Source organism: Octopus bimaculoides, chromosome 8 (assembly GCF_046866305.1).
Source record: "Octopus bimaculoides isolate indiv1 chromosome 8, ASM4686630v1, whole genome shotgun sequence".
Taxonomy (NCBI): Eukaryota; Metazoa; Mollusca; class Cephalopoda; order Octopoda; family Octopodidae; genus Octopus; species Octopus bimaculoides.
Window position 1 is genome coordinate 27,312,836 of NC_142935.1, and position 12,500 is coordinate 27,325,335.

Here is a 12,500-nt window from a genome sequence, read left to right on the forward strand (position 1 = left end):
ATCAATTTGCATTGTATTTTAATGTGAATGGAGCAAGACGTGTTCTTCCTCACCATTTTCGTTTGCTTCTCTTGAGATGTCTTCTTTCTGTTTCTGTGGGTTTGGTCTATTTCTCTTTCTTGCCTATCAAGTAGGGTGCTACCATGCCTATACAGCAGGGTGCTACCATGTTTACATTCTGTTTGGTATTTATTGTCAGAAGGCAATCGTGAGCTGTGGCTAATTATGACGCGAGAAATAGTGATTTGGCTTTCTAGTCGGTTTATGTGAAGACAGACAAATGAACGAGTCAAAAGAAATAAGTCAAAAGAAATTCATTGAATGAAACCGTCCAAAATATCAAAGGGAAATATGAGCAAAATAAACAAACTTAACAAATGACAAAATATCAAGAGACCATCGTCTTTCAAAGATTTTAATCACCTAAAAGTCGAAACATTTCAAGAGAAAGAAAAAAATTAATTAAAAGCAAGAATTTACGCAAGGCTTCGGAAGTTGATCAGTTTTAACAAATTTAACAAAAGTCATTAAATTTCAAAGAAATTCTGAAGAAAATCACAACAAAATTACAAGTTTGAAAAAATAAACACTTGAAACATAAATGATAGATTTAGTTTTTTCGGAAAATATCCAACTTTTGCTGGTTAATGCGATATGATTTTTAAACCACTTTAACAAAATACGCCAACCACATATGCAAAGTATGTTGACATTAGCACAAATGTGACAAAGATTTTTCAGAAAAAAGATTCTCTTTTTAAAAGAATTTCAGACTTATTTCATTTCAAATAAACATCGTGGACATTAGATATTTTTGTCAAGGCCACCAGTTATTCTTAATTATTTGTGATTGTTGACACCATATTTGCAATTATTTATTCATATTCTGGCATAAGGCCCTAAGTGCAGTTAAAAAAAATCTCTGGTTGGTGCAAATTACCAGACATTAATTTGTAGTGTAGATACCAAGAATCAATGCCAAAAATAAAACTATCATGAATAAATAAATGCAAAAATAAAATAATTTTCGGTGTGCAGCAGGGCTAATAATAGAGACGTAATAAAAGTGACTTGATATAGCCGCGCCTAAAATCTGTGCCATTAGAGTATTATATCATGTTTACTAAGCTTTATTTATGTATTGTCGTGTTTTTGTTTTTTTATTAACAATCGACAAAAGCTACGCAGTGATTCAGGGGCTGAGAATTACTTGCATTGGAAATTGTCAAACTTTGTAATTATGAATAAAAAAAACGCGTGTGTGTATATATATATATATATATATACTCAAGTTATGTGTTCTATTTTCCTCTTTAGATCACCAAACGTATTTATGTATATTTCTATCTCCAGAGCTTCATCATAGATGCCCTAGATTCCTCCTGCCACTTTCTAACTTTGGTTAGTCGTGGTCATGTAGGCCTCATGTATCCCGTGAGGTCATCTCGCCAGCTTATCTTTTGTCGGCCACTTGATATTGTCTATTGTCTTGGTATTCCTTCTTGGATATAGTTATTTTATATTTTTATTCATGTGTTTTTAGAGGTAGAATTAATATAATGTGTACTGTTTATTTAAGTGCTAAAATATTTTCCTAGAAATCCTAAGTTATCACTGGCGATTTCTCTCTTATTCCCTTCTGTTCGCCTCAGGCTCATAACAAAATATATTACTGAAACTTCATTTTTATAAACTATTATATATATATATATATATATATATGTGTGTGTGTGTGTGTGTGTGTGTGTGTGTGTGTGTGTGTGTGTGTGTGTGTGTGTGTGTACAAGTGAGTAGACAAACGAAAGAAGGGCAGTCAATATATTTATTGCGAGTTACGAGTATGGATCAAAACAGTTTGATTCAGACTCTAATGGCCGAAGACTAGCGACACGCTTGAAACTCAGAGTACCAAGGAGTTTTGATGTATACATATATATATATATATATATATATATATATATATATGTGTGTGTGTGTGTGTGTGTGTGTGTGTGTGTGTGTGTGTGTGTGTGTGTGTGTGTGTGTGTGTGTGTGTGTGTGTATATAATAAAGTAAAGTTGTGGAATACCGTACGAGTGGAAATATATATGAAAGAAGGTTTGAAAATGTATATATGGAAAAATACATATACAAATTCTTTGATAATAATAGAAAATGTTAGAAACAGTATAAGTATCAAAATACATATATACATTCTTTGATAATAATAATAAGAATATGTTTGAAACAGTTTACAACGTTGTTATAACAAAAAGGATTTGGTAAAATATGTATATATATACCCAGGAGATATATTTAAGAGTTCGCAAAAAGTTGAGGAGGAACTGACCTAGCTTTTTTCTCTTGTGTGTATTGAGGGAATGTTTGCTGTCTTAAGAGACAATATGACTTGCTAGTTGGGGTGGGAGGAAGGAAGAGTTAAAAGGGATTTTTTGATTTTTGGTTGGTCTGTGAGCTAGTCTGTCATGGTTCACTGGTTTTTGGGACTGGTTTTGTGCACATCTCTATGTGTGTGTGTATATATGTGTGTTTGTGTCCGTGTGTGTGTGTGTGTGTGTGCCGTTTTTATTGGTCCAAGAGTTTATTGTGGAATGTGTATATGAGTACGTGTGTGTTTTATCTATGGTAGGATGGTGTGTGTATATGTGTGCACGTTTGTGTAAGTGTGTATGTGTGTGATTGGTATTTGTTAGGGTGTTGTGCGTGCGCATGTGTGTGTATGTGTTTGTTCGTGTGTGTGCGTGTGTGCGTTCGTGAGTGCGTGTTTATGTGTGTTTGTGTGTTTTTTGTGTCGGTGGGGATGTTAGGTGGATATATGGTTGTTGACATTGTTGATTAGGTCTTTGAAGTCAAAGAGTTGGTCGAGTGTGTGGGACCATAGGATGAGGCAATCATCCAAGTAACGTTTCCAATTCTTCAACAGGTATTGTTGGAAAGACAGGCCATATCTAGTTTTGGATTTGTCGTAGATCTGCAATTCTAAGTAGGCCATCACCAGGTTTGCATATGTAGGGGCAACTTTAGTCCCCATTGCAGTCCCTGATACCTGTTTGTAGGTGTTATCATTAAAATTCAAAAAATTGTTTTGAAGGATAAACTTAAGGCCCTCGATGATGAATTCTTTTTTTATTCTTTCTGGGATCTCATTGGGGTATTTTTCTAGCCAGAATTTAATGGCTTCCAGTTCATATTGATGTGGGATCGTAGTGTAAAGATTTATTACATCAAAGGAAACAATGAAAATGTCTTTATCGGTATGTTTGGGTAGATGATTTAGTAGGCCCAGGTCATCTCTAACAATACTTGGTATGTGGTGAAGTATTGGTTTCAAGAGGATATCGATAAAGTTGCTTAATCTGTGTGTTTCACAATTTGGGCCTGCCACAATTGGTCTCAGTTTGAGATCAGTGGGATGTGGTACAGTGATGCAGGTGGAAGTGGACTTTTTGCAAGATTCAGAAATAGTTTTGCTCTTGTGGATTTTTGGAAGTCCATAGAGGTTGCTTGTTTTGCAATTAAAGTTTGCTAGGTAGTCGCATTCCTTTGTTGTTAAGTTGTTTCGATGTTGGCAAATGAGTGTGTTTAATTCGGTCATTGTTCTTGTTTGTTGGTAGTTGACTACTCTTTCATAGTATGTAGTGTCTTGTAAGAGTTGAGATACAGAGTTTTTGTATTGTTCTGTATCCATAATGACGACAGTGCTACCCTTATCTGCATCTTTGATTGTGATGTCATGATTGTTTCGTAACGCATGGATGATTTTCCATTCGTTTTTACTGGTGTTGGGTTTGGGTTTAGGTTGTGGAAGTTCATTATAAGGAAAGTTCGAAATGTACTCACAAAATTTGTCCAATGTTTTGTTTCTACCTTTTATGGGATTATAATTGCTCTTGTTACGAACCATTGCTTCGTCGTTATTGATTTCTTTGTCAAAAAATTCCTCTGTGAGGCGTAATTTTCTACAAAAGTGGGAGACATCATCCTGTATTTCACTGAAGTTGGGGTATTGTGGAGTTGGAGTAAATTTTAGTCCTTTTGAAAGGACTCAGAAAAATAGATATACGCACACTCTCACGTACACACACCTAACATCCCCACCGACACAAAAAACACACAAACACACATACACACATACGCACGCACTCACAAACGCACTCACGCACACACACGAACAAACACATACACACACATGCGCACACACAACACCCTAACAAATATTAATCACACACATACACACTCACACAAACGTGCACACACATACACACACCATCCTACCATAGATAAAAAAAACACACACATACTCATATACACATGCCACACATGCACACATGCAGACATACACATACATATGAACCATCACACACATACGGTTGCTTACACACACACACACACACACACACACACACACACACACACCACAAGGATATTTAAAACAACACACCCACTCAGACAGAGAGACACACACACACTCCCACACTCACACAAAACACTCCCACGCACACACACAGACACACAGATACACACATATATACAAACACATACGCACACATACGTACACACCCTCACACATTCATACGGTTGCTCTCACACACACCACAAGGACGATGAAAACAACACATACATACTCAGACAAAGAGATATACGCACACTCTCACGTACACACACCTAACATCCCCACCGACACAAAAAACACACAAACACACATAAACACGCACTCACGAACGCACACACGCACACACACGAACAAACACATACACACACATGCGCACGCACAACACCCTAACAAATACCAATCACACACATACACACTTACACAAACGTGCACACATATACACACACCATCCTACCATAGATACAACACACACATACTCATATACACATTCCACAATAAACTCTGGGACCAATAAAAACGGCACACACACACACACACACACGGACACAAACACACATATATACACACATAGTGATGTGCACAAAACCAGTCCCAAAAACCAGTGAACCATGACAGACTAGCTCACAGACCAACCAAAAATCAAAAAATCCCTTTTAACTCTTCCTTCCTCCCACCCCAGCTAGCCAGTCATATTGTCTCTTAAGACAGCAAACATTCCCTCAATACACACAAGAGAAAAAAGGTAGGTCAGTTCCTCATCAACTTTTTGCGAACTCTTAAATATATTTCCTGAGTATATATATACATATTTTACCAAATCCTTTTTGCTATAACAACGTTGTAAACTGTTTCAAGCATATTCTTATTATTATTATCAAAGAATGTATATATGTATTTTGATACTTAAACTGTTTCTAACATTTTCTATTATTATCAAAGAATACGCATATTTATTTTTCCATATATGCATTTTCATACTTACACTGTTTTTAACATTTTCGCCTTATTATCACAGAATGTGTGATAATCAGTATGTAACACTACAAAGCTCATACAAAGCTTTATACTTTAAATATATTCCTCTTATTATCATCAAAGAATGTATATATGCATTTTAATACTCAAACTGTTTTTCAACATTTTCTATTATTCTCAAAGACTTTTGATAATCTTTTTCTAAAAAAGTGAAACCGGTTAAGTAAATAAATATCTTTAAAATAAGTGCATTTTCAAACCTTCTTTCATATATATATGTATATATATATATATATATATATATATATATATATATATATATATATATATATATCTTGACACTGGTGAATATATAATTGGAAATACACTCTTCGTAGGTTTACTAAGACTAAAGATGTGAATTGTGAAACTTAGCTGTACTTTAGAACGGAGAATCGCGATATCTGTATTCTATCTCGAGGCAACGATATTTACCTGAATTCTTGTTAGTTTACATTTCTATATTTTTATAAATGTGTAATCTGTAAGGTTCTATGTCAGCAGCCACGACCGGAGATATATTCTGACTCATAAAAATCAGCAGTTTTCGTAGCTTCAACATCTATTAAAGATGAAGTCTTACATCAGAATACGATGTAAAACTATTTTAGTTATCCATTACAGAGGTGGTATCGTATGTTAATCATTTGTAGAAGCCATTAAATTCCATCTTGAATTATATCACTGGTGGCAAATATATGTAGACAAGTCAATTCAGATGTTGAAAGTTGTGTATTACCGTGTATATAAGCATAAGACAAAGACATTCACACGAAAGCAACACCTACATTCATTTGGTTACCTATTGTAATCTGTCAACAAGTCTAGCCACAATTATAGCAAACAGATTATTGAATGCAACTATGGAAAAAATAAATTATTGCAATAATGAGAACAAAAATTCCATAGATTATACTTTAGAAAATGCCTTGGATGAACAGAAAAAAATAGACACTTTTAAATTGTTTTCTATAGAAATTGTAATTAGCGGGACGACGGCAGATGTTAATCGCTTCTGAATTAGCTCGTAAAGATAACATAATGAAGCCTTCAGAGACGTGAAGAATGTCGAAGTCTGCAATGATATCTGAAGAAAGCGAATAAAACAGAGTGAGAATATAGTAATTATCATGGCAAAAAAAATATTTCGTAGTACTATTGTAAGGCACTTCTTGTTGTCAAATGTTGAGTGCGAATGCGTGATATAAAAAAAAAAAGGAAAGAGAGAGAGAATCAGAGAAAGAAATGTATGATATAAACCGCTTCGAATTTTCTCACTTGTAAATTCTCTTACAATGTAATGGATTACACAAGTGAAGATAATTAAAACATCATATGTGTGTGTTCGAGTGAATGTATACGTATAGACTCGTATATATATATATGTGTGTGTATATACACACACACACACACACACACACACACACACACACACACACACACACACACACACACACACACACACATATATATATATATATATATATATATATCCGTTTATCAGGAGCGGGTGAAAGATATATACAAATAAACGCACTAAGTATATAGATATATATAAACATACCATGAGAGAAAGTTTCATATAGGGTTTTAGTGCAAAATGCGCACGCTTGTTTTATATCACTAGCAGGGTGATAAATCCCCTGCAACTCCACCGCTGAGACCACCAGACACGGGATTTCGATATTCCTTGTTCTCATCAGTGATGGAGGCTCGACCGCCAGAGATAGCAGTGACTCACCTTCGCGCAGGTGATATATAGAAAATCTGCACCAGAACAGGAACTGGTATCGCGATTAGCAAGTGCGTTTGTTAAAAAAATATATATATATTAGTGACGTCAATATGCAAATATACCGCGGGGTAATATTTATTTTCACTTAAACGTGGATGTTCTATTACAACATATTTTAGTGCAGCAGATAACTCCAGAGAAACTCTCATATAGGCTTCTGATATAAAATGCACACGTGTTTTATGCCGCAATCGAGGAGATAGATCCCCTCCAACTCCAACGCCGAGACCACCAGAACACATGATTTTGATCGCTCTGATTGATGATGACAGCTCAACCGCTACAGATAACAGCGACTCATCTCTCCGCTAGTGATAAGTGTGAGAGTAGATCTTCCTCTGTTTTCCATATGTCTCTTGAAACGTCGGTGACAAATTATTGGGTTTTTCGGCGGTTGGCAGCAAGTAATTCCACATGGATACACAAGAGCCAACCACCAGCGATAAGTCGGGGAACGGCGAGATAGCGATTTTTTGGCGACGGTAGAGCGGCACACAGACCTCCCCACTCGTCTGCTTTTCAGCTATAAATGAGGTACAATCGAGCAGCCGTATCATTCAAGTGCATGCAGCAGACGATCTGCCTGAACGGCGAGATGAGCGACATGTGAACGATAGTATGCTCTTCAGGAATCTGGTAGTATGTGGACGATGGAAAGCAATAGGATAACATAAAGGCTCATACAGAGGAGTAGGCGGCCGCATATTGCTCTAACCCAAGCTGAGCTTCGAGTGGTCGGAGGCAAGAGTGTTTTGAGTCTTGAGATGCACCTTTTCACTACATTCTGAACGCTTCTGGGTTGTGGAAGCCATATTGACTATGGTGGCCAACACGCGCTAGATGTTGCTTGGCGGCGGCAGACAATGAAGGTAGGGAGGATACGACGAACGAAGGCAGCAGAACTGTGCGGATAAATGGTGATATCATTTACCTACCGGAAGACGCAGTGTGCGGTACAGGACAGCAAATGGTGAGCCAGTTGACCTGAATACGGGTAGTACGCAAGCAGGCACACTGCAGATTCTGCTCGCTGAAGAAAGTTCGTAGCCTAGTATTACATATTCCGCGAATCTTTTATAAGCAGGTAAAGTATTTTTTTGAAGGAGATTTAGCCGGAATTTTCAACAGGTAGAAAAACCACCTACACCATCCACGTTGTGTGAAGCTTGTATATAAGATATGCAGAATATATGGTAGTAGTATAATGACACCCAAATACAATATTTCGTTTTCGCTGTGAAACTAGTGAATTATAATTCTTTCCACTGGTTTCTGTTTAAAATTGATTAAAAGCTGGTTATAAATAATTAAAAACACTGTATGGTAATTTGGGAAGAATGAATAATGAGAGGATTAGCTCTAGAAAATTTGTTCGGCTAGGCATAAACGAGTCACCTGACATACTGTTGTCTTCTTTGATGCAAGCATTTCTACACAGCATTTTGCTTGAGGATGACTACCATGCCTGCGGCAAGTTTCAGATGAGCTGGATAGAGATGTGGGTACTCCTTTTCCAACGTGATGCGCAGGTGAAATCTTGAACTAATAATTAAAAAAAAAATACCTGTATTAAAGTATCTGTATTTTATGTGTGTGAATTTATTGTTTGCAACCCTAGTACTTATGCCATCGAACTCGTTTGCCGAAACGTTAAGTCATGGGGAGATAAACACCCCAACATCGGTTGTCAAAGATGGCGGGGCGGGGGGGGGGACAAACACAGACAAACACAGGTTTACTCAGTTTCTGTCTACCAAATTTACTCACCAGACTTTGGTCGGCCCGAGGTTATAGTAGAAGACACTTGCCCAAGGTGCCACACAGTCTGACTGAGCTCAGAACCAGGTGGTTGGGAAGCAAGCTTCTTACCACACAACCACGTCAATATGCAAATATACATTTCCGTTCTCGGTGTAGAGGCTACAAGCAACAATTTTTTCTTTCTTTTTTTTTCTTTTTTTTTTTTGTAAATCCACGATTGTGAATTAGAGAGATTTAATTTCTATCACTAGAAAATAGAAAGACACCATAGAAACTCCACCATTGGTTTCATCTGCATAATTCATAAGCGTTGCTAGAACGACAAATAAATAAAAGGTTTTGACGCCAGAAGACGGAATATAACATCATTATTTCCTTTCACATTCTCAGGAGTCGAGAACTACAGTCGTTGAAATGAGTATGATACTTTATTCCTTCCATTTTCTGATGCCAGACAACTGTATTTCAAATAGGTTTCTCTTCTCTTGATAATATATACATTTAAAAAAATAGCCTAACAATCTCATTAGGAAATCATAGAATCTGATTTATATGGTGCAACAAAAAGCATTTTACTTTCAACTGTCAAAAGCAATAAAACACTTGAAAACAATTCCCACAGCTGACACCACAGATTTCTGTATACGATTCAGATGTTCTTGTGTTAATTCCCGAATGACGTTATATCTACAATTCTCTGTTTCTGCTATCCCCATAGCTTATATTAAACAATATATGTGATTGCATCATTCATAAAAAAGTTTTGCAGAACTAATTTGAGTTACGCACATCAAATGAAGACAAAGAAACAAACGTACCCACCCGAACAAACACACACACACACATGTACACACAAGCACATGCACAGAAACACTCGCACACACATATGTACACGTGTATATGTATATATGTATATATATATATATATATATATATATATATATATATATATATATATATATATATACATATATACGTATGAATATATACATGTATGTATATATGTATATATGTATATATGTATATATATATATATATACACACATATATACATATGTATATATGTGTATATGTGTGTATATATATATATATATATATGTGTGTGTGTGTGTGTGTGTGTGTGTGTGTGTGTGTGTGTGTGTGTGTGTGTGTGTGTGTGTGTACGCACACACATATACGTTTACGCGTACTTGCGTGCTTGTGGATAAATACACATTATGTATCATAAGGCTTTCTCTTGGATTTGCTTTAACTATCCAAAACAATACCCAGCAGATAGACTTCACTGTCTTTATTTCTGTCGTTGTGGGCGGATTTTTTCAACACTTGTAACACCATCGCCGAGAGTAACAGCGGGCCGCCAATATAGGCAGCTGAGAGAAACATTAGCACGCCGGGCAAAATGCTTAGCGGTATTTTGTCTGTCTTTATGTTTTGAGTTGAAATTCCGCCGAGGTCGACTTTGCATTTCATCCTTTCGGGGTCGATAAATTAAGAACCAGTTGCGTACAGGGATCGATCTAATTGACTGGGCCCTTCACCAAAAATTTCGGGCCTTGTGCTTAGAGTAGAAAGAATATAGGCATTGAAGTTCATATTCTGATCATGCTCTCGGTTCCTTCCGAACAATTGAGCAAAGTACCTCGGAGAAGATCGAGATCAAGTTGCGAGCGCTCATAATGGTCCACCAGAGACAGAATTGTGCGCTACTCGGATAAATTGAAATGGTTTCGTTTCTTCGTGTATTCGAATACACACTTTAGCTCTGACAATGCATCATTCATGCTACTCGCTGCAAAAATTGATCAGACCTCTAAATATCCACAACTAAGTCGGTTTTGAGGTTTTGCCTAAACATCCCTAAGTCTTTTACTACATCTCCTCTACACTAGTTTCCTATATTTCAACTTCTTTACTAAACCCTTCCGAATCTACTCTAATCGCATTTCTTAGAGTCAACCGCCACCTGTTGCTCTCCATTTGTTAACATTTGCTTAAATAACACCTTAATCTAGTCTATGGCAAACTGACGCGTCAGAAACAAAGTAGACAGGTTCCTGTAGCTAGCGTGCCATCTACGAAACCTATATAGGGCGATTGAACAGTTCTCAAATTTGTAGTCTGGATAAACATCAACTCTGAAAACCTACGTTTTTCATATCTAATGACACACAGGATAATCTAGCTAAATGTAAACCGTTAAACTGATAAGTTTGTCCATGATAATATTAGCACATTCGGGAAAACTAGCCTTATCTGCTCGAGAGTTGGAAACGTCTGAGTAAGTTGGTGAGCCTTTTGCATCCACTCTCTTATCAGCTAATACCTCACCGTCGAAGTCATTATTTAATTTGGCATTACAAACTACATCTGATACTACGGAGCGGGATTTTCGTAAGAATGTTTCTAGACACCTAAAATAATCCAGATACACTACTGTTGTTAGGTACATACACGTCAACTAGCTTAAAAACATGGTCTTTGCTTTTGTTCAGATGTCATACTCTCGACTTACACTCTTGGTCCAAGATCGCTAAATATCACCACGTGAATGTCGACTCAGGTTACATATAATCAAACATTCTCGTTTTAGTTCGACTTAAGGAGGAAAGTGAGAGAAATTCCATTTACCTTATCCCTATGGAGTACTAAGTGTTCCGTCCTTGCTATTTGCGAGTAATCACACAAATAATTTTTTCCCATGGTAATGTCTTTTACCACGTTTACGTGGCTGTTATATGCCGAACAAATATTACTACATTTTAACTCCAGGAACACATCTTTTGCCGCCTGTTAATATATACATTAGCTTGTTGATCAGCGACTGATTGGAGCGTCTTTGTTTATATATTGTAAATAAGGGCGGAAAGCTGCCACCACCTCTAGCAGGCAAACTTCCAATATTGCAGATAGGAAGGAATCTAGAAACCGGTTGGTTTAGTGATTTTGCTATGCGGGAGTGGCAGTGGTTCACTCCGTTACTAGCAATATATTAGACACAAGTTGTGTGTCGTTAACCAACGGGAACAGATGTTTTCCTCGGGGTTAAAATGTAGTAACATTTATTCTACATAGACCAGCCACGTAAAAGTCGTAACAGACATTACTGTATAGTACTTTTACTATGGGAATCTCTTTCAGAGATTTTAAAACCAGCTACTTTAGGTTGTTTTTCCATAGTCATTTACAAATATTCCTACGTGTCTCCTGCTCTGACGAGATATTTGATTCTTTTTTAAAGTGCTGTATACGCCTTTTGATGTGCTAATGATTGTTATATGATAGTATGCTATTTGTCAATGTAGCATATAGTTTGTGCTACTTGCATTTTGATGTAATTCATGAAGATTTTGTTGCACATGTCTGTGCCAGTGGAGTTAATGATTTCTTTTTTTTTTTTACTGTTCGAGGATGTTCTATCTCCCTTTATGTGAATTAAATCGTGCTTCTGTTTGTGATGCAAGTGTAATCTGTGACGAAGGTTATGGTGATGTATATGTGAGGGTGTTGATAATACTGTTATTGCTGCCACTCGGT